Below are 23,952 nucleotides of genomic sequence, written 5' to 3'. Positions count from 1 at the left end.
GGACTGAGGACCCACTCTTCAGGGGGGAGAGGACTAAGGACCCACCACTTCAGGGAGAGAAGGTTGAGGGCCCACCGCTTCAGGGGAGAGAGGGTTGACCCACCGCTTCAGGGAGGAGAGGGTTGAGGAACCACTGGTTCAGGGGGGAGGACTGAGGATCCATTGGTTCAGGGGGAGAGAGGTCCAAGGTTTCCAGGGAGGAGGTCTCTCCCCATCCCTGTCAGGAACGGCCTACCAGTTATCCTGAGACCATGTTTTTCTGGGTGGGGAAACAACCTCTCAGCACCCATCCTGTCCGTCAGTGAGTTCTGACCCCCGTCAGCCAACATTAACCTCCTCAAGCCCTGAATCAATGCTGGCTTTGGGAGATTTCACGGTCCATGAGCTGTGAGTTGTAGAGATTGCATTCTCAGTAGCAGTTGGTTTAAACGCGAATCCCCCACGATATTGATCACAGGATGCTGGTTTCTCTGCTGGTTGCTGACAGAGCACCTTTCTCTGTCTCGGGAGGTGATGGGAGGCCAGAACAAAACGACCAAGGCCATGTTCCCCGTCCAGCTCGGGCTTGGTGGGAGGAGGCAGGGGTGGTGGTGCGGAAACGCTGCTCTCTCGGGTACATGGCCTTCAGCTGGAACATCACCCAGACATTCCCCGTCAGGAGGACGTTCCTGCAGCGCCCATCCTGAGGAAGGCCGGCGGGCTTCTCCCCAGCCTCCTGCACCCTCCCAGGGTCGATGCCGTCAGACTGGGATCTTGCTGTGTGCAGATTGTCAGCCGTGTTTCCTTCATCGTAGCAGCAGCTCCTCTTTTCAAAGTTCTTCACTGGTTGAACCCACAGGGACCCCCTTAGGCTCCGAGTTGTTCACGTCTTCCTTTATAATAAATTAAACCGTTCAAAGAAAATGAGATAAAGCACATCATTTTTTAATGCCCCGGGGACTATTCGTCCAGGTGTTGCTGCGCAATGTGTCCAGGAGATTAATTTTTAATTCCTGGAGGCTCCATAGAGCTCTGGTGCTGGAAGATGAGGCAGAGTGTTCAGATGTTTTCTGAAATGAAAGGCTGTGTTACAGTAAGGTGCCAGGGTGGTTTGATGTTGGAGACAGAGGCTGACGTCAGGCAGACGGAGGTTGTGGGTTTTGAATGCCGATGAGTTTGGTGATTACAGGCTGTAGCAGATCTTCAATCACAGCAGCTCTCAGATCTCAATGGGGAGGAAGAGCCAGTGAGGACGGAGGAGATTAGCTGATGGGATGATACGGGACCACTGGCAATGCCTCCTCCAGCAGCAGGAGCCCTCTCGCTCTCATCACCACACGAGAGCTGTCCACACACTTCAGCAGAGGCATGGCACTGAAGGAGATTTCAGATGGTGATCGATTCAGGGCCGGCTGCTCTTCAACAGGGAGACGGGATCTGTGCACCGGACCCGGGTACCCACAGCCTGCATGGCTCCCTGAACACCCCCCATCCCTGTACACCCCTCACCCCTCCCTGTACACCCCTCCCTGTACACTCCTCCCTGTACACACCTCCCTCCTCCCTGTACACACCTCCCTGTACACCCCTCACTCCTCCCTGTACACACCTTCCTGTACACCCCTCCCTGTTCACACCTCACACCTCACACCTCCCTGTACACATCTCACCCCTCCCTGTACACACCTCTCTGTACACACCTCACCCCTCCCTGTACAACCCTCCCTGTACACACCTCACCCCATGTACACACCGCCCTGTACAGCCCCCATCCCTGTACACCCCTCCCTGTTCACCCCTCCCTGTTCACCCCTCCCTGTACACACCTCCTGTACACATCTCACCCCTCCCTGTACAGTTCCTCTTCCCATACACACCCTTCCCTGTACTCCCGTCCCTGTACACACATCCCTCCCTGTACACACACACCCCGTATACACCACTCCCCTACACCCCTCAAGGTTTCTGGGTGGTTTATACTGAGTGTTATTTGGCAACGTTTCAACACAATTAACAGGTAAATTGTCCTGCAATATCCCACATCCCAATAACACCCAAACTGTCCAATGTCACACTCACAATAAATGGTGGTGTCAGCTGTGTGGCATTTCTTGGTGTGACGGTTCAGCTGGGAGCCATCAACCTGCACCCCAGTCTGTTAAGATAAGATAAGATAAGATATCTTCATTAGTCACACGTACATTGAAATACACAGTGAAATGCATCTTTTGCGTAGAGTGTTCTGGGGGCAGCCCGCAAGTGTCGCCACGCTTCCGGCGCCAACATAGCATGCCCACAACTCCTAACCTGTAGGTCTTTGGAATGTGGGAGGAAACCAGAGCACCCGGAGGAAACCCACGCAGACACGGGGAGAACGTACAAACTTCTTACAGACAGCGGCAGGAATTGAACCGGGGTCGTTGGCGCTGTGAAGCATTACACTAACCGCTACACTACCGTGTCACCCTAATAAGGACACAATCAATTCACCGTGGCCCGCAGGTATATAATAGGTTTAATTCAAGAGACATTTGGATAGGTACATGGTCAGGAGGGGTTCAGAGGGATATGGGCCAAACGCAGGAAGATGGGACTAGCTTGGTGGGCAACTTGGTTGGCATGGAAGAGTTGGGCTGAAGGGTCTGTGTCCATGCTGTATGACCCAATGACTAATAAAGCAGATGTGAGAGGGGATGAGGGAGGGAGGGAGGGAGGGAGGCAGAGAAGCAGAGGGAGAATGGACACATGTAAGGAGACTGTTTGTATTCTGATGCTGAGGCAGTGAAATCTCCAGCCTTCACAGACCAGCCAGTGGGAAAGGAACTGCAACCAGTTGCTGGGACATCTTGCACCATCGACTGCCCACTTTCCTGTTACAGAACACATCTAGGTTTAAAGCAACCCAGTCTAGTTAATAAGTACATAGTCAATTCACTGTGATTAGCCCTCAGGTATATAATAGGTTTCAATCAATGTTTTGCAAATCTAATTCACACAGCTTTAATAGTTGGCAATTTCCAGTTGCCCAGGGAACAGACAGGCCCAACGTGTGTCACCCACGGAGAACGGGATTGAGCCTGCCTGACTGAAAACAGATCTTTTTAATGGGTGTCACTTTTAAATATAAATACAGCTGTAGGAATTGAGTTGGGCTTGAGACTGTGTCATTCTGAAACCTTTCTTTCCATGTTTATGAAGAACTTTGAAGCTAACGTGGTGAGAACAGGTTTGAATGTCAGATCCCACCTGAACACGAGTGTCTTCAGTGGGCCAAGGTAGACGGGTGCTCACTGCTGGATAAATGTTTGCTGTCAGACGCTGGGGAATGCTCCCATGGTGTTCCTGTGATCTCTTCCTTCTACCCATGGCTTACTCCAGCTTCCCATCCAGTTGGTACAGGAACCAGAGTGGAAAATCATCCTCCTGCTTAGGCTCTTGTCCCTTGGCCGTTGACCAGACCTGGCCTGGTTAGTGGTGGTCTGATTTCTGGTTAGTGATATAATGATGACACCCTACTCCTCCTCATCACTGTCCCTTGGACCATTCTCTCGAAACCATCAGACAGTCCAACATCCAGGGCTGGGAGAACAGGGAGCCCCCTTCACAGATCCCCCACCCGACACCATCCCTCTCCCTACCAACTGTCTGCGGCTAATCTTGGAAACCTGGATTCGTATCTGACTCCAAGTTCAGCTCACAGACACTCCTCAGCTCCCTCGAGGTCTGGTTCCCTCTATGCACCCTCACGGACACACCTCAGCTCCCTCGAAGTCTGGTTCCCTCTCTGTACCAATCACGGACACACCTAAGCTCCCTCGAGGTCTGGTTCCCTTTCTGTACCAATCATGGACTCTCCTCAGCTCCCTCGAGGTCTGGTTCCCTTTCTGTACCACTCACGGACACACCTCAGCTCCCTCGAGGTCTGGTTCTCTCTCTGCACCCTCACGGACACACCTCAACTCTCTCGAGGTCTGGTTCTACCTCTACGTCATTGACAATTTTAACTTCCACCTCAGGTCTCCTGCTCCCGACTCCTTGCCCAGAGCCCTTGTCACCCTCAGGCTTGTCTCCTCCAGTAGATCCAGGCCAGATGCCCTTGACCTCATATTCTCAATTTCTGTCACAACATAGGAGGCCGTTCAGCCCATGAGTCTATGCCAGGAGCAATCCTGTTCTCCCATTTATTTTCCTGTAGCCCTTTCTCTTTCCCATGCCCATCAACTTGCCCTGAATCTCCACACAGACAGCGCCAGAGGTGGGGATCGAACCCGGGTCAATAGAGCCCTGAGGCAGCTGCCCTCGAGGCCTGGTTCCCTCTCTGCACCACTCACTGCTGCCCTGTTGCCCAACCTACTCAACGTCACTGAGAAGCTCCAAAATTCTGCTGTGTCAGAGATTCACTGCCTCTATTTTTTAGTCTTTGCCCTCAGTCCCTGTGTCTCCAACCAGCACCAAATGTATTAGTTCCCCTTAATACTTGGAGTAATGTGTAATCCAGCTCAGTTCATCAGCGGGTGCAGCGGAACACCACCACCTGCAGGTTCCCCTCCCAGTCACACCCCACCCTGACTGGGAAATATCTCGCCGTTCCTTCACCGTCACTGGGTCTAAACCCTGGAGCTCCCTCCCCAACAGCACTGTGAAAGCACCTTCCCCACACAGACTGCAGCAGTTCAAGGGGGCGGCTCATCCCCTCCTTCTCACGGGGCAGTCAGGGATGGGGGGTAAATGCCGGGCCTTGCTGGCAACAATCCCATTCCATAAATGAATAAATATGACTTTAAATTGTGGCAGAAAGGGGGATGTGCCACCGTGAGATTCGTGTCTATTCTTTGTGAATATGTGATAGGGGTTTTGATCCACACTGGAAGATATGGAGCGCTATTGGGTAATTCCGAGTCAAGAGTTCCTCAGCGTTTCCTGGACTTGCAGTGAAAAGCAATTACAATTGTTTGCTAGCTCAGATGGGTTTCCATCCATCAGAGCTCGGGGGAAGTAAGATTGACCCCAGAGAAGCAGTCTTCGAGATCTGGAAGAGGCTCAGACAAAAGTATTAAATATCCGACAGATTAATGAAATGAGCATATGGGAAATCTGAGAAATGGTAACCGTGACGTTGTCCAATTTGGATCTCAAAAGGATTTAGCTGCTTGCAAAATGGTGAATATTTCAAAACAGTGAAGAATCCAAGCATCTGACAGCTCCTTACACATCAGGTAGTAAACACAGCAATAGAATGCAGGCTGTATCCAGGGAGTTGGAGAATGAGGGGTCGAGGTTACTCACAAAAATACAGAGCCCCGGTTTTAGCCCACCCCCAGGATCCTGGGCCCCTTAACTTCAGCAGCAGAGATTGGCCTTGAGGACAGAGGGCAGAGACTAAAAAATAGAACCAGTGAATCTCTGACACAGCATTATCAGAAGTGGCATTGAGTATGAAAGCAGGAACTCTGAACCTTTATAAAGCACTGGTCCAGCCTCTGCACTCTCAGGGACACTCCTCAGCTCCCTCCAAGTCAGAGGAATATTGTGTTCAATTCTGGTCACCACATTACAGGAAGGATGTGAAGGTGTTGGAGAGGTCCAGACATAAGAGTGGTTCCTGACAAGAGGGACCACAGATAAAAGGACAGATTAGAAAGGAGGAGGAGGAGGAGGAGAAGGAGAAGGTTGAGGGGATAGAAGTGTATAACATAATGAGGTGTGTGAGCAGAGTGGAGGATGGGTAACTGTTCCTGCAAGAGGGCAGGGGTTGAGGATTAGATATCACAGGGACAAAATAAAGAAGAAGAGAATGGAAATGCCATTTATTACCCAGTCAGAGAACCTGGACGCACTGCCTGTAGATGTGGTGGAGACAGGTTCCATTGTGGCCTCCAAGAGGTGAGGAAAGGTTTTCAAGGCTACAGAGAAAGGGATGGGGATGGAATTAGTGAATTACTCTGGTAGAGAGTCAGCACAGATAGAATGGGCTGAATGGCCTCTGGCGCTGTAACCATTCTATGATGACAATAGGGACTGCAGATGCTAGAATCTGGAACATTGTACAGAATGCTGGAGCAACTCAGTGGGTCAGTCAGCACTTGTGGAGGCAAAAGGTGTAAGTTGATGTTTTGGGTCGAGACCCTGCCTCAGGACCGAGAGGGGAAAGGAAAGATTGCCAGTGTATGATAGTACGTGAGAGGTGGGACAGGGGCTGGTGGGTGATAGGTGGAACCAGATGGGGAGGGGGGTGGGAGGGATGAACCAAGGGAGAAGAGACCGAGGTGGACAGGTGAGTGTGTGTGGGAGGAGAGCACTGGGGGTGTTCATTCCATTGGGTCCTTGGCTACCCAAACGGAATGTGAGATGTTAGTCTTCCAATTTACATTTGGCCTCTCTGTAGCCGTGGAGAAGGCTGAGGGCAGGCAGTCAGTGTGGGGGTGAGAAGGGGAGACAACCAACAGGAAGCTCAGGATGGCCATTGTGGACAGAGTGCAGAAGCTCCACAAAATGGTCTGTGATTGGTTTGTCCGATATAGAGCAGGCCACCTGGTGAGTACCGAATGCAACAGGCCAGGTTGGAAGAGGAGCAGGTGAACCTCTGCCTCTCGGGTTCTACCGTCTTTGTTTAATAAAAATCCACCACTCTCAGGTTTAAAATTAACCGCTGACCCGGCATCGACTCCCGAATTCCTCCCACCCTCTGCACGGAGAAGCATTTCCCAATGTCACTTCTGAAACCCAGCCTCTAATTCCCGGACTGGTCCCAGGATCCCAACCAGTGGGAAGAGTTTCTCCCTGACCACCCTTTCAGCTCCCGCTAATGTCCCAGGAATGTCAATCTGGTCACCCCTTACCCTGTGATCAGACTCTTGGTAATTGGTTTATTATTGTCACGTGTACCAGTGAAAAACTTTGCTTTGCATACCATCCATACAGATTTCAAAACATAATTACGTCGAGGTAGTACAAGGGAAAAGCAATAACAGAATGCAGAATATAGTGTTACAGTTACAAAGAAAGTGCAGTGCAGGCAGACAGTAAGGTGCAAGGCCACGATGAGATGGACTGGGAGGTCAAGAGTTCATCTCTATCGTACAAGAGACCCATTCAATAGTGGGATAGGAGCTGTCCTTGATGCTGGTGGTACTTGCTTTCAGGCTTTTGTATCTTCTACCTGAAGGGAGGGGGAAGAAGATGGAATGTCCGAGGCGGGAGGGGTCCTTGATTATGTTGGCTGTTTTCCTGGCAGCAGGAAGTGTAGACGGCCATGTCCTTTAACCTTGTTGATAAGCTTGTTATGTGGCACCTTGTCAAAAGCCACTTGGAAGTCTGTGTACACATCTACTGCGTTAGGAGGTGGGGTTAGAGCCTGGATCATCTGTGCTCTCAGTGAATGGAGGAACAAGTTCGAGGGGCTGAACAGCCTCTTGTTCCTGTGTGCTTACGTGGGTTCAGTCCACATGGGGGCTCGGTTTACATTGGGATCTCGCTCTGTAAGTCCGCACAAGACTCAAAGACAGAAAACCTTTGCCCTCTGGTCTCCATCCTCTCACCTGCCACGTCGCTGACAGTCAAAGGAAGTCAGGGGAGATGACTACAGTATCGAGTGGAAGCTTTATAAATAAAAACAGACCCAAAGAACGGAGGTGGTGTGCTAGGTACTCTGAAATCACAGGTACTCCCAGATCCTCAGAGAACTCTCAGTGCAATGAGCAATTCTTACTGCATTGCACACGGCTGTCATCGTCAGCTAACAGAACCCTGCCCTGCCCCACATCCATCTGTTACCCTCAGGCACAGGAGGCTTCTGATGGACAGATGCCTTATTTTGATTTTCCCCTTCACTTTGCACGCACGAACACTCACAGATACGACCGTGCACTTGGAGCTTTATTGAGGCATCATGCTCACCATTCTCGTGTGACTGCCCCTCCACAGAATTGGTTCAGACCTGTATTCCGTTGTGTCCCCTGAGGATAACATTCCATAAGTGCCTTCGGTGAAAACATTGCAAAAAAAGATACATTAAATGATAACAGAATAATGAAACTGAACCAAAGCAGAATACACGAGTCTTTCTGTTCTCTTAATCACTTTACTGCCATGGTTACTGCCCTCCTGACTTTTACTGTCCTCTGATCCCTCTTCCAGTTCTTTCATTGCTTCTCTTGCTGAGGGGAAATATATTTTCCACTGCCTCCTATTGGGATTCATGTTGAATCAGAAGCTAGTTTAACCCATTGTGTACTGATTTTCCAATGGTGAGGATATACAGGGGATCTCATTCCCAAACTGCACATCCAGGTCATCCTGTCTTTGTGAAGCCAGCGGTTTTGATGGAACGGAGAGGCCTTAACCCAGCATCCAATGAGGGATAGCAGTGAGGATGGAACAAGCCCAAGAATGCAGTTCAAGGGATAGAGGGGTTCCACTGCTGCTTGGCATGCTGGGTAAAGAATTCCCCATTTCACCAGAATCTTTCCCTTTATAAAACCGGGTTCCCCTCGCAATGACCCAGGTGTTCTTTGGAGTCATAGAGTCGTACAGCACGGAAATAGGCCCTTCGGCCAACCTGGTCCATGCCGACCAAGATTCCCATCTAAACAAGTCCCATTTTCCTGCGTTCGGCCCAAATCCCTCTAAATCTTTCCTATCCCATGGACTTGTCCAATGTCTTTGAAATGTTGTAACGTACCTGCCTCACCCACTTCCTCTGGCAGCTTGTTCCACATACTGACCAACCTCTGGGTGAAAAGGTTTCCCATCAGATTCCTATTAAATCTTTTCCCTCTCATCCTAAACCTATGTCCTCTAGTTCTTGATTCCCCTACCTTGGGAAAAAGACTGAGTGCATTCACCCTGTCTATGCCCCTCATGATTTTATACACCTCCATAAAATCACCTCCCATTCTCCTATGCTCTGAAGTCCCAACCTGCTCAGCCTCTCTCTATAAGTTAGTCCCTCGACTCTTGACAACATCCTCGTAAATCTTTTCTGCTCCCTTTCCAGCTTAATGGCATCTTTCCAAGAGCAGGGAGACCAAAACTGGACACAATACTCCAAGTGCGGCCTCACCAATGTCTTGTACAACTGCAACATAACATCCCAACTCCTATACTCAATGTCCTGACTGATGAAGGCCAGCGTGCCAAACACCTTCTTCACCACCCTGACTACCTGTGATTCTACTTTCAGGGAACCATGTTCTATGTTTTTACTTGCACATGCACTGAAAGATGTCAGAATCTGTGGCACATTTCACCTCCCAGGTTCTCTGTCAGTGTCTGATCTTTAGGAAGGTCTCTTTATAAAAGATCAACTTGACATTGAATATCTTTGCTTATGTTCGGCATGCTGTTGTCACTCTGAGCTGTTCGCAGCTCCACAGGAGACCCTTCTTTTAGCATCGGGAACAGTTGTGACACCACAGTGCAGTTGCTCCACTGACATCACTCTGACACCAGCATGACAAAGCACCTACGTCACAGTGACATCAGACTGACATCATCAAAGTGAGGTGAGGTGTCTGCTGTTGACATTGAGGAAGAAGTTGACTGAGTGTGGCTTCAGTGGGGATTGGGGGAAGGTCTCTGCTGATAGAGATTGCACAAAGGTAAATTATTGTGACATGCCTCTCCATATCTGGAAATGCACCCATCTCATATCAACCCCACTGTGTATAGAAATGCAGCTGGATTATCTCAGCATTCCTGGGAATGGGGACAGATTATCTCACGTAGGCAAGAAAATAGTAGCAGGAGACCCCTCAAGCCTGCCCACCAATCAATAGCTGATCTGCGCCATTCCCAGGAACGCTGATCTCATCCCCTTGTCTGTGCCACTTCCCCATAGCCATCAATTCCTCAATCTTTCAAATATTTCTCTATCTCCACCTTAAATACTTCTATTGATTTGGCCTCTACCACTTGTTGGGTCAGAGAATTCGAGCTTCATTACCTTCTGAGAGAAGAAATTTCTACACACCTCAGTTATAAATGACTAACCACCCCCCACCCCCACCAATCTTGTAACAAACTCATTTGAAACTCTCCTAAAGTGGAAACATCTCAACATCTACCCTCTCATGGCCTCTCACAACCTTGCATCATTCAAAAAGACCACCCCTCATTCTTCTAAACTCCAAAGAGTACAGATCGAATTTCTTTAGCCTTTTGTGATGGGACAACACTCCTCCCAGGAATTAGCCAAGTCATTCTCTTCTGCACCAGCTGCAATGCTGGTATCTCCTTCCTTAAATAAGAGGTCTAGAACTGTGCACAGTTCTCGAGGTGTGGCCTCACCAACACTCTGTACAATTGTAACAATGCTTCTCTATAGAGGCCAATGTGCTCTCTGCCTTTCTAACCACTCACTGAACCTTTCTGTGACCTGTTTGTGATTCCTGCACAAGAACGCCTCGATCCCTCCGCACTTCACTCTCTTGTGGTCTCTCTCCATAATAATCCGCCTTCTACTCCTCTTACCAAAGTGCATGACCTCACATTTCCCCACATTAAACTCCATTTGCCAAGTTTTCACTCACTGACAACAACTAACAACCGAACTATACCCTGTTACAAAGTCCAAATCTCCTCCTCACAACCAACCCTCCCACCTGTTTTTTCATCATCAGCAAACTTGGATACCTTACACTCTGCCTCCTCCTTCAAGTTGTTAATATAGCTAATAAATAATTGAGGGCCAAGAATTTGGGGATTTTAAATCTGTTAATTTACTTGCTCTCACAATTTAAATGAATTATAGTCCCCTCTTTTTTCCACTGAGTAAATTCCCCCACTCCCTGCTTCCCTGTGTTGTCTTGCTCCTTGCCCATTCACTGAAGCTAGTTGTGCAAATCAAAATAAATCGTCAATGTATTTGATGTAGAGGAAAAGAACTTACATTTATATTCTGTTTGGATGTCCCAAGAGGTTTAACAACCAATAACACAGCTTCCACAGAGCAATGGAGTAAGGAATCAGTGCGTTTAAGAACTGATCTGCCCAACTTTCATCTCTTCCATTTGTACTTCTCACCTCTGTTGAGCATTTAGCAGGGTGGTCAACAGCTGGGCATCCCTTGGGAGCAGGGTGACACTGAAGTGTGTTCAGAAGGTGTTTGAGGGCAGGACAATGATGCGGCCTTAGCTCAGGAGAGATTTTTAGTGGACAAGTTGTTAGTTGTTGGAAATTAACAGAGAAACAGGGTGTGAGCTAGAAGAGGAGGTGCAGGAAATTGTAACAGGTCCAACTAAGTTATTGGACTGGTAATAAAAATGTGTGGATTAATAGAGCTGGAGGCATTAAATATATTTAATTAAATAAATGGGAAGTAGAAAGCTAGTGCCATTAAATGTGACCAAGAAACTACCAGATTGTTGCAGAGCCCATCTGGTTTTGGAGAATTAAATATCCTGCCCTGATACTGACCCCATAGTAGTGTGACTCTTAATAGCCCATTTCAAGTAATCTAGCAAACCCCACATCACACGTGGCACAGGAGAGGCCATGGTGGGTGTTGTGAGAAAGGTTCTTTTGGTATCTTAAAGATAAAGGTCTGGACACACAGTCTTTGTAATTTAAAAATGGTTTATTAACAAAGACAAACGCGGGGACAGAATGAAGGGGAACAGATGCACACTCACACACTCTCAAGCAGGAGATCACGAATGTGGAGGGAAATCGCAACAGAGGGTGAGGTACACACACACACACACACACACACACACACACACACACACACACACACACACACACACAAACTGGGTACAAATGATCAAGGATTAAACAGTACAATGCTTGGACACCCTGATTCTGGACAAGCATTGGCTCTTTGGTCTCGGGAGTCCTTAACTAACTGCCCTGAAGCTTACCTCAACATCCTCGGAGACAGAAAGAGAGAGAAAACCAAACATGCAGCACTTTTATACTGCTGGGGGGCTGGGTGGCCCAGCAAGGACAAAGGTGTTTTAAACGGGCCAGTGGTAGATGTGCCCAGGAACAAAGGTGCTCGCACAGACCAATCCGAGTGGTCCAGCAAGACAAAGGTGTTTACCTAATGGGGTGGAGCCAAACCTTGATTGACAGTGATGTAGCTTCTGACCTAATAGGCAATGCTATCATCTGACCATGGGGGTCAGTGGTGTTGTCACTGTCACCTGACCCCTAGCCTTTCATACTACAGTGGGGAAGCTGGAGATGGGTCGGTGAAATGTTGAAGAATGCAAGGATCTTAAAACTGAATCTCTGAGCCACCAATGGGTGATGCTGACCACAGGTTGTGTGGAACCTGTGCTTTCACTGGGACATGGAGACAATGGTGCCATGAAGGAAATGCTTCGCGAGTGGATTTCACAACCACAGAACCTAATGAAGGGAAGCTAATAAAATGTAGTCACTGTTGAATCATGGGCAGCTAACTTATGCACAGCAAGCTTCCATCAGCAGAAACATGACTGTGACCAGTATCTGTTTTTGGGAGCTAAATACTGACCAGAACATCGTGGAGATCTGGCCTGCAGGATATCACTGTGGAGTGGGCTGAACATTAGTTTGATGCTGGAAACAGGAAAAACAGCACCCTCAACAGTGTGGCACACTCTCAGTTCTGCGCTGGGCATGATAAAAGCAGAAAATGCTCAGCAGGTCAGGCAGCATCAGTGGAGAGAGAAGCAATGCAAATATTTCAGGTCAGAGACCTTTCATCAGAGCTCAGCACATCATTCAAATCGCAGACGAGATGGATAGTACAAAGGGAGCGTCAGGGACTAAATGGCTGGTTGAGAGAGGTGGTGGAGGAACGTTCATGGCAGATATTGGGGCAGCACAGTAGTTGGAGGTGTTGCCTCACAGCCCAGAGACCCGGGTTCAATCCCGACCACTGGCATTGTCCGTGTGGAGTTTGCATGTTCTCCCTATGACCGCGTGGGTTTCCTCCGGGTGCTCCGGTTTCCTCCCAGATCCCAACGACATGCGGGGACAGTGGGTTAATCGGCCACTGTAAATTGCCCCCCTAGTGTGTGGGTGAGGGGTAGAATCTGGTGGGGGGGTAATAGAAATGTGGGAAGAATGAAATGGGATCAGTGTAGAGTTAGTGTAATAGCCTGTTTGATGGCTGTCAGTGGACTGAAGGGCCTGTTTCTCTGCACTACGACTGTATAACTCTGTAATTGATCCTTGGGGCACTCCAGTAGTTACACCGTTCCAGTCTGGAAATGACCTGTGTATTCTTCCCCTCTGGGTCATCCATGTGATAACCAGTTGTTAATCCAAGCCACACCCCACCCCCAAAACCATGAGATCGTACCTTCCGCGCAGCCTTTTCTGTGGCACCTGTCAGATGTCTTCTGGAAATCCAATAATTCTAATACTAGAGGGCATACATTTAAAGGTGAGGGGGGAAAGTTTAAAGATGTGTGGGGCAAGTTTTTTTTGCTGAGAGTGGTGGGTGCCCGGAACGGGCTGCCAGGGGTGGTGGTGGAGGCAGATACGACGGAAGTGTTTAAGAGGCTGTTAGATGGACACGTGAATGTGCAGGGAATGGAGGGAGATGGACCATGTGCAGGCAGAAGGGATTAGGTGTCATTAGCTTAAGTAGTTAGAACCATAGAACACTACAGCAGAGAAAACAGGCCATTTGGCCCTTCTAGTCTGTCCCGAAACTTTATTCCTCTAGTCCCATTGACCTGCACCCAGTTCATAACCCTCCAGACTTCTCCCGTCCATGTATCTATCCAATTTATTCTTAAAACTTAAGAGTGAGCCTGGATTTACCACATCAGATGACAGCTTGTTCCACAGTCCCACCACTGTCTGAGTGAAGAATTTCCCCTAATGTTCCCCCTAAACCTTTCCCCTTTCACCCTAAAGCCATATTCTCTCGTACTTATCTCTCCTAATCTAGGTGGAAAGAGCCTTCCCTCATTTACTCTGTCTATACCCCTAATAATTTTGTAAACCTCTATCAGATCTCCCCTCATTCTTCTACGCTCCCAGGAATAAAGTCCTAACCTGTTCAATCTTTCCCTGTAACTCAACTCCTGAAGACCCGGCAACATTCTAGTAAATCTTCTCTGCACTCTTTCAATCTTACTGATATCCTTGCTATAGTTAGGTGACTAGAACTGCACACGGTACTCCAAATTCGGCCTCACCAATGTCTTATACAACCTCACAATAACATTCCAACTCCTATACTCAGTACTTTGATTTTTGAATGCCAGGATGCCAAAAGCCTTCTTTACAACCCTGTCTACCTGTGACGCCACTTTCAGGGAATTATGTATCTGAACTCCAGATCCCTTTGTTCCTCTGCACTCCTCAGTACCCTACCATTTACTGTGCATGTCCTACCTTGATTTGTCCTTCCAAAATGCAACACCTCACACTTGTCTGCATTAAATTCCATCTGCCATTTTCTGGCCCATATTTCCAGTTGGTCCAGATCCCTCTGCAAGCTTTGAAAGCCTTCCTCGCTGTCCACTACGCCTCCAATCTTAGTGTCATCAGCAAACTTGCTGATCCCATTTACCACATTATCATCTAGAGCATTGATATAGACAACAACAACAATGGTCCCAGCACAGATCCCCGAGGCACACCACTAGTCACAGGCCTCCAGTTCAGCACAACGTCATGGGCCAGGGGCCTGTACCTGTGCTGTACTGTTCTATGTTCTATGTTAAAACTCAGCATTCCTGGGAATGTAATTAGATTTTCTCAGCATTCCTGGGATGCAAACAGGTTATTGCAGCATTCCTGGGAATGGGGACAGATTATCGCACTATTCTGGGGATTGGAGAAAGCAATGTATAAACACAGCCTGCCTCTGAATACTTCACATTGGTAGCTGAAGGCAGAGCCGAGGCAGAGCGAAAAACCCGGACAGATCCTGCAAAGCAGCAAGAGACACCTCCCCCCAGCCACCAACAGCCCAACCCTGTCCTGCCCACAGGCTGGGCGATGGGGCTGACACAGAGGAGTGTTGTGGGAGTATCAAATCCCTCAGCAGGTTGAAAATAAGCTGATGGCATCAGAGAGAAGCACTGCCCTGGCAGTCTGTGCCTTCTTGACACAATAGCTGGAAGGAAACAGAAATTTCACTCTGTAGTGTGGCGCTGAAGGAGATTCTCCTTCTCTGAGGATTTGAACAGCTCCCCACAGAACAGCATTCGTATTGGAGCAGATTAGCATTTTCCACAGCCAGGTTATTTTCAGATTATTATTTTCAACAAATACTTTACAGGTATTTGGACTGGGATGTGGTTACACAATTAAGTCTGGATTCTTCCTTTCATTCTCAAGTATGAAGACCCATCCCAGAATTTTTAAAGGGACACACCAGGTGAAATGAGACCCTCCCACCAGCAGGGGCACAGTGGCCCCACTCGTGGCCAAAGAGTGTTATTGCAGCTTGGTACAATTGCCACAAAGATGCTGTAATTTTGTGATGAAAGGGGCTGTTAAAATGTAGGGTGTTGGTGTCCTAACGTTGTGTTTTCATCGCACTGTGCTGCCTGTGTGTTAGGTGCCACACTGTCAGAGATACAGTGTAAACAAGTCCAAAACAAACCCATTGATTTTAATAGAGGGATTTTGCTGCAGCTATGGATTCTGGGATTGCCCTCAGCCATGACACTATCTTGGCAGTAACTGGAGACAGGAAACGTTGATTATCCCAATAGGGGGTCTTCTCCTGAAATCTGGAATTTTCTCCTAAAACCACTCCTGTAAGACCACACTTTACCTCATTACTTATTCATTTACAGGGTCTGGGTGATACTGGGGAGACCAGCATTTATTGTACATCCCTAATTCTCCCTGAAGAAATTGGGAGTGAGCTACACTATTGAACTACTGCTGTCCAATGGTGAAGGTGCTCACAAGGTGCTGGTAGGGAGGGAGTGGGAGGAGAGAGAGGGAGGGGTATAGGGGCCAGAGGGGTTACAGAGACGGGGAGGGGTGTAGGGGCCGGAGGGGGTTACAGAGACGGGGAGGGGTGAAGGGGCCGGAGGGGGTTACAGAGACGGGGAGGGGCGTAGGGGCCGGAGGGGGTTACAGAGATTGGGAAGGGTGTTCAGGTTGGAGGGGGTTACGGAGAAAGGGAGGGGTGTAGGGGCCAGAGGGGGTTACAGAGATAGGGAGGAGTGTTCAGGTTGGAGGGGATTACGGAGAAAGGGAGGGGTGTAGGGGCCAGAGGGGGTTGCAGAGATGGGAAGGGGTGTTCGGGTTGGAGGGGGTTACCGAGACAGGGAGGGGTGTAGGGGCCGGAGGGGGTTACAGAGAGACAGGGAGGGGTGTCGGGGCCGCAGGGGGTAACAGAGATAGGAGGGGTGTCGGGGCCAGAGGGGTTAGAGAGAAAGGGAACTGGTGGTCGATAGACAACCTCACAGACTGAATCACACCGGATTTGGGGAGCTGTCTGGTGCGTGACTTCAGGCGTATAACAACGTTTGAGAACAAAATTGATTTTGATTATAAAGAAAGCTAAGATTGGATTTTCTTTTCAATAAGAGACGGGTTTCATTTTATATAACAGGTGTTTGATTTGAAAGGAAATCTGTTCACCCACAGTGGATTAAAGTTTGATATTCTCTGCAGTCATTTTATCTGTCCTGCTGCCACACACCTCACCGCACTGAGCTGTGAGGATTAGAATGTTCCCGGCATCGCTGACACTCTGGAGCTCAGACTTCAGGTTGGGGAGGGCAGTCAGGGATGTGAACAGGCATTAGGGGGTTGTGGTGACAGCCAGAGGGGAAATAGCAGGCAGCTGAACATCTCTCACACCCTCCTCACCCAATCCTCTGCTGCTCTGGGACCTGTGCACCTATGGGTGCTGGACTGAGGCAGGTTCATCCCTGAATCCCAACACACACACACACACACACACACACACACACACACACACACACACACATCCCTGTGTGAATATACACCCTAGCACAAGCACTTGTGTGCACATTCGTACCTGAACCTGTGAACATGCAAACATCTCACACATGCAAACCCTGCAAAGTTAGACACTTGCATGCAAACAAGTACACATAAACATGTCTGTGTCCCAGGACACACATCCATCAGCACAGACCTCACACAGCACATGCACACAGAGTGTGGAACCTACACATGCTCTCACACACACACTTGTCTTCACATATCCTCAAGGGTTGGGCATTGTGCTGCTTCTGATGATGCTGAGTGCAGGATAAGCACTGGCCAGGGGCTGGCAGAGTGCTCCTATGGTTCAGTGTGGTATCTTGAGAGGGTGAACGGGTCCTGGGCTTCAAACCTCCATCACTGACAGTGCAGCACATCCTCAGTCCCAGCTCAAGCCTCTGCAGTAGGACCCAAACCCAGACCCAAATCCAACTCGCAGGCAAGCCACAGCTGGCGCCACATCTGGCATTGGGCGCTTTGGTGGGTGGGTGGAAGGTCCAAACTAATAACTCACATTGCTCACAAGCTCCACTGGAAGGTCAGGGCACCCCATCACCGCATCAGTTTAACTGTGAGGGAGGGTGTGGTTAAGCTGGAGAGGGGGCAGAAAAGATTCACTGGGACGTTACCGGGACCGGAGAGCTGGAGTTATAAGGAGAGGTTGGACAGGCTGGGACTGTTTTCCCTGAAGGAGGCTGAGGAGTGACCTTTTAGAGGTTTATAAAATCATGAAGGGCATCGATAAGGTGAATGGTCTCAGGATAGAAGAGTCTGAAACTAGAGGGCACAGGTTTAAGGCAAGAGGGGAAAGATTTAAACGGGATCTGAGGGGCAAGTTTTTCACACAGAGGGTGGTGGGTATATGGAACCAGCTGCCAGAGGAAGTGGTGGAGGTAGGGACAATTTAAAAGACACTTGGACAGGTACATGGATGAGAAAGGTTTAGAGGGATATGGGCCAAATGCAGGCAAATGGGACTGGCTTAGATGATCACCTCAGTCGGCATGGATGAGTTAGGCTGAGCGCCTGTTTCTGTGCTCCATGACTCTATGACTCTATAACCGGGGGAATCAATGCAGTACCAATAAAGGGGGTTGGAGAAGATAAAAGTGGAGGATTTACTGTGAGGCTGGTACTCTGGGATAAAGGTGATGTCCGCTGATGAAGGGGACGGTGGAAGGAACGTGTTCAATGAGAGGATTATCTCATGATGAAAGTTGTTAGCACCAGGGGCCATTTAAGTTGAGTCAGAAGTTCAGTGTTTAAGAAGGAATTAGATAAACACAAATGAAACTGATTGGTTCGAGGGAGTGAGGATTATAGCAGATAACTCTGATGGGGAACCCTGTGGTGACTCAGCAGAGGCTGATTTGTGCTGGCCTCAAACTTTTGGAAAAAGCTGACTTTAATATACGTTAAGCAGCAATTTATCATAAAGCCCTTGGATAAAAGCTACTAATTGACTGGCGAATCCTTATCGCAGACTATCATTGTCCATTCAAATGGAAGGGAGCACTGTCAGAGTGTTTTATTGTTATAGGATTCAGACACTATGTCCCCTTTTTCCTGACTCTCCCACCAGTGGAAACATCTCAACATCTACCCTATCAAGTCCCCTCAGGGTCTTGTATGTATGAATAAGATCGCCCCTCATTCTTCTGGACACCAGGGCACACAGACCCGACCTGTTCAGTCTCTCTCGGTAGGACAACCCTCTCATCCCAGGGGTTAGCCTGGTGACGCTCCTCTGAAAGCTTGTTTGGACTGCCCCCACTGCTACGATATCCTCGTTAAGGTACGGGGACCAGAAAGGTGCACAGTATTCCTGGTGTGGTCTCACCGACACCCTGTACAACTGTGACAAATTAAACTCCAACCCCTTTGCAATAAAAACAAAATACCATTTGCCTCCTTAACTACTTGTTGGACCTGCCGATAACATTTTGTGGTTCATGCACTGGAATGCCTCAATCCCTCCGTACCTCACCGATGTGCAGTCTCTCTCCAGTTAGATGACAATTCACTTTTTGATTCCTATTACTGAAGTGCATGACCTCAAGTTAAACTCCATTGGCCAGATTTTTGCCCCATCTTTAAAACCATCGACATCCCATTGCAGAATCACAATGTTTTCATCCCAACATGCCCTTCCATCTATTTTTGTGTCATCGGCAAACCTGGAAGCCCTACATTTTATTCCCTCCTCCAGGTCAATAACATAAACACTAACCAGTTGAGGGCCAAGAATCGATCCTTGGGATACTTCACAAGTTACATCCTTCCGGCTGGAAAAGGACCCATTTATTCCAACATTGTTCCAACAGCCAGTTTTCAATCCAGGCTAAGACACTTGCCCCAAAATCTTAAGCTCTTATTTTATGCAGCAGCCTCATACATGAGGGACAGGCGGATCTTGGAATGCATATCCATAGATCCCTGATGAGACGGGTCAATAAGGGATTAAGAAGTCAGACCAGATATTTTATTAGCTGAGGGACACAATATAAGAGCAGGGAGGATGTGCTGGGACTGTACCCACCACTAGTTTGACTACAACCCAAGCACTGTGCATAGTTCTGGTCACCACATCACAAGGGAGATGTGACTGCACTGGAGAGAGTGCAGAGGGGATTTATGGGGATGTTGGAAACTTGTATCCACGAGGAAAGGTGGGATTGGCCGGTTTTGTTTTCCTCAGAACAGAAGAATTTGAGGGGGGACATTGAAGCCACGATGGAGATCCAGGAAGGTTCTGACATGATAGACCGAATGGCCTCCTCCCTCACTGTCCATTCCTATGATATTGAGGCTGCTGTTTGTCTTGATCTGGGTGATGTATGGGGTCTGGAAAAGGTACGATATAAAGGACACCAGTCAATATTTTCACACTGTAGCTTCACCAAGCGTTTGGGGCATTCTAAAGGGCAATATAACAAAGCCTTGATCTATTGTACAGGGAGAGAATATACAGAGGATTGTTCAGTGCATTGGACAGGGAATTGACGCAGAGTCATTCAGTGCCTTGTGCCAATTAAGGGTGAGCTCCAGTCTCCATTTGACAATGTCGTGGCCCTTCTGTGGTTAACTGAATGTTGTGGCTTCCCATCGATCGAAGTGGAACCAAAATAAAGTTCTTGGGCTCTCGGGGCTATTCTCTGCTTGATGCACAGGGAAATAATTAGGGCTGAGAAAAGGCTCAGAAATAGTTTGGATACCAACTGCACACAGACCTCCACCCTACCCACTGCCCGTGAACCAGCTCTCCACCCAATCAGCACGTAGTTCTTCAATCATTTTAGCAAACAGCAAATCCTTTTAGGATATAGGGCGGGGTGTAAGGGCCGGAGGGGGTTACAGAGACAGGGAGGGGTGTAGGGGCTGGAGGGGGTTACAGATGGGGAGGGTGTAGGGTCCGGAAGGGGTTACAGAGACAGGGAAGGGTGTAGGGGCCGGAGGGGGTAACGGAGGCAGGGAGGGGTGTAGGGTTTAGAGGGGGTTGGGTGAAGGGTGATGGATGAAGGGTGATGGGTGAAGGGTGATGGGTGAAGGGTGGGATTCAGGGCTTTGGTCTATGGTTGGGAGGCCGTGCTGATGTACAGTCACTGACTGAGGGAACGATGTTCAGCCTAGACAGAGGTTGCTTGAATGACAGTGATTTGGGGGAGCTGTGAATTGCTGTTTTGTGTGCTCTGGTTTTGTTTCCTCAGGGAGTAAAATCAATTATTGCAGCTCGCGTGTTGTTTATATAACCGCGACTTCAGTCCATAAAAAAACAATTTCTCTTTATTGTCAAGAGCAGCTAGCTAATTTGCCCCTCCTGAGGCTTTTCACAATAAAACAAGATACACCAAATCCTCCCAAACTGTCAAGGATTATTGAAGCATTTACAGGCACAGTCATCTCCCTTTAAAATGACGTGGTTTCCTGGAGCACCATTCACAGTCCCAGGATGTCCCACAAAGTTCTCACTGGTCTGCCCCTGGACCTAACAGGGGGCAGTTGAGGGGTCTGTCCGAGCCAACTGCCTGCCCCTCTTCCAAGGGTGTGTCCCTGCAGCGGGAACATGCCGTCTGCTAGCTCGCTGGAGGCCAGACTAAGTGGGCAGCACAGAGGACAACGTTTTAATTGAAGTGTTGTTAATATTGTACATAACATTTTTATAAAAGAAAAAACAGGTTAGAGTGAAGCTCCCTCTGCACCGTCCCATCACACGCTCCCGGGGTCAGACACAGAGTGAAGCTCCCTCCACACCGTTCCATCACACACTCCTGGGTCAGACACAAAGTGAAGGTGCCTCCACACTGTCTCACCACACACTCCTGGGGTCAGACACAGCATATTTTTTGCACCAGTCCAACAATCCCCTTCAGGCGAACATTTAACCGAGTATCTCTCCAGTGCCACTGAGACCTGGATTCACCTCTCCAGCTCTTGTTCCCCTTCAATTGGCACCAGCCCCACAATTCACAACAAACCCAAGGTCCTGGGATGTGGGGCTGCTCAGGCAGCAGGGCTGGGAAGAGAAATGATTCATCAGAAGTGGGGTAAGTTAGGGCAGAGCCAGATTTAATTTGCAGGGGAACTGGGGAGGTTCTGGGAGATTAAATGGGAATGGCTGAGACCAGGAGAGACTGGATGACATGAGTGTTGGTGGTGCCCACTGGGAAAGGCTTTAGAGGCTGTGAGCAGCGAGAGGTGTGTCTAGGGGAGGTGTAGGAGGAACGAATGGAATCTGAAATGCCAGGAGTGAAAAGCTGGAGATGTGAGACGAGGCTGATTGCCTGAAATTGCCGAATTCAGGGTTGAGTCCTGAGGGTTGTAACGTGCCCAGTCAGAGTGTGAGGTGCTGCTCCTCAAGCTTAGGTGGGACATCATTGGAATAATGAAAGAGAACAAAGACAGCGAGGTCAGTGGGACGGAGAACTGAAGTGACACGTGACGCCCTTGGGGACTGAACAGAGACCTTCTGCAAAGTGGCGATCCAACCTGCGATGGCTTTCCTGGTGCCGAGAAAACCCCATCATGAGCATCGGCTCAGTGCCCCAGAGGGGGAGAAGAGCAGGTGAATTGTTGCTTCACCCAGGTGAACTGTTTGTGTCCCTGAAGGGCAAGAAGGTCTTTGTGAGAATTTTCCTCAAAAATTAATGAAAGTAAATGATTTGACTTTGGGGAGTTGGGTTCAGTGCAGTGGTTGTAAACAGATGGTTGGCCTTTATACAGGACGATCTGGCATTGCCTTCTCATTCTAATTACTCTAATTCCCAGCATCTCCTTGCCCTTATCAGTGAGCGAGACTTGTAGAGTGCGATTGGATTTATGTTGGTGTACCTCCAGGCTCCATCTGTAGCAACAAGTTCACAATCAAACTCTGTGCGAGGCAGAGCTCTGATACATCTGTCTCCAGTTAGAGAACCGATAGCCTTCTAAGGGAGGGGAGAGGAATCGGAACACATTGAGCCCACCCCCTCGGCCTCATCAGACCTAATAAACCAATACCAATACCCTCAGTGATAGAACCCAATCACCAATGGGAGGTCCAGAATGGGCCAGCAATGGCACTGGAGGGTCCGTGATTGGGTGCCTATCCCAACAGCCAATCAGTGATTGGTTGATTGTCATGATGAACTAGCTGCTGATTTGCTATTTCTAACAAGTCAATGATTGGATAACTGACACATGAACAAAATATGCCTTGACATACTTCAGTGAAAAAATCAGTCCTGGAGTCATAGAGTGGTACAGCACAGAAACAGGCCCTTCAGCCCACCATGTCCATGCTGACCATTTTGCCTACCTACTCTAATCCCATTTACTTGCATTAGGACCATATCCTTCTCTGCCTTGTCTATTTAAGTGCCTGTCCAAATGTCTCTTAAACATAGTGATTGTATCTGATACCACCACCCCCTCCAGAAGCATGTACCAGGTATCACCCACTGTCTGTGTAAGAAACTTACCCCTCAGATCCCCTTTAAAACTCCTTCCTCTCACCTTAAATCCACAACCTCTTGTTTGTGAAACCCCGCCGTGGGAAAAACATCCTAACTATCTACTTTATCTATGTCATAGTCATACAGCACGGAAATAGGCCCTTCGGCCCAACTGGCCCATGCCAACTCTTCACCCATCTAAGTTAGCCCCATTTGCCCAAGTTTGGCCATATCCCTCCAAACCTTTCCTATCCATGAACCCGTCCAAGTGTCTTTTAAATGTTGATAATGTACCTGCCTCACCCACTTCCTCTGGCAGCTTGTTCCACGTACTGACCACCCTCTGGGTGAAGAAGTTGCCCCTCAGTTCCTTATTAATTCTCTGCCCTCTCATCTTAAACCTGTGCCCTCTAATTCTTGGATTAGAGTGTATCAGCTGTAAGGAGGGTTAGACAAACTTGGATTGTTAGGCATTAGAATCATAGAACATAGAACAGTACAGCACAATACCCACAACGTTGTGCCGAACTTTAAAACCCGCCTAAGACTATCTAACCACTTACTCCCATGTATCCCTTGATTTTAAATTCGTCCATATGCTTATCTAGCAATCTGTTGAATTTGACCACCACCCCTGCCTCCACCACCACCCCAGGCAGTGCATTCCATGCCTCAACCACTCTCTGGGTGAAAAACCTCCCTCTGATATCTCCCTTGAACTTCCCACCAATTACTTTAAAGCCATGCCCTCTTGTATTGAGCATTGGTGCCCTGGGAAAGAGGCGCTGGCTGTGTACTCTATCTATTCCTCTTAATATTTTGTATACCTCTATCATGTCCCCTCTCATCCTCCTTCTCTCCAATGAGTAAAGCCCTAGCTCCCTCAGTCTCTCCTCATAATGCGTACTCTCTAAACCAGGCAGCATCCTGGTAAATCTCCTCTGCACCCTTTCCAATGCTTCCACATCCTTCCGAAAATGAGGCAAACAGAACTGGACACAGCACTAAGTGTGGTCTAAGCAGAGTTTTGTAGAGCTACATCATTACCTCGCGGCTCTTAAACTCGATCCCACGACTTATGAATGTTAACATCCCATACGCTTTCTTAACTACCCTATCC

The 23,952-nt window shown here is 48.6% G+C and overlaps 1 protein-coding gene across 3 annotated transcripts in view; it reads left to right on the top strand.

Moving 5' to 3' along the window:
* The window catches only part of LOC127586968 (neurexin-2-like), a 760,879-nt gene that overhangs the window by 595,488 nt on the left and 141,439 nt on the right, over positions 1 to 23,952 (top strand). The window lies entirely within an intron of this gene.

Source organism: Pristis pectinata, chromosome 38 (assembly GCF_009764475.1).
Source record: "Pristis pectinata isolate sPriPec2 chromosome 38, sPriPec2.1.pri, whole genome shotgun sequence".
NCBI lineage: Eukaryota > Metazoa > Chordata > Chondrichthyes > Rhinopristiformes > Pristidae > Pristis > Pristis pectinata.
This window is presented reverse-complemented; position numbering and strand designations above follow the sequence as displayed.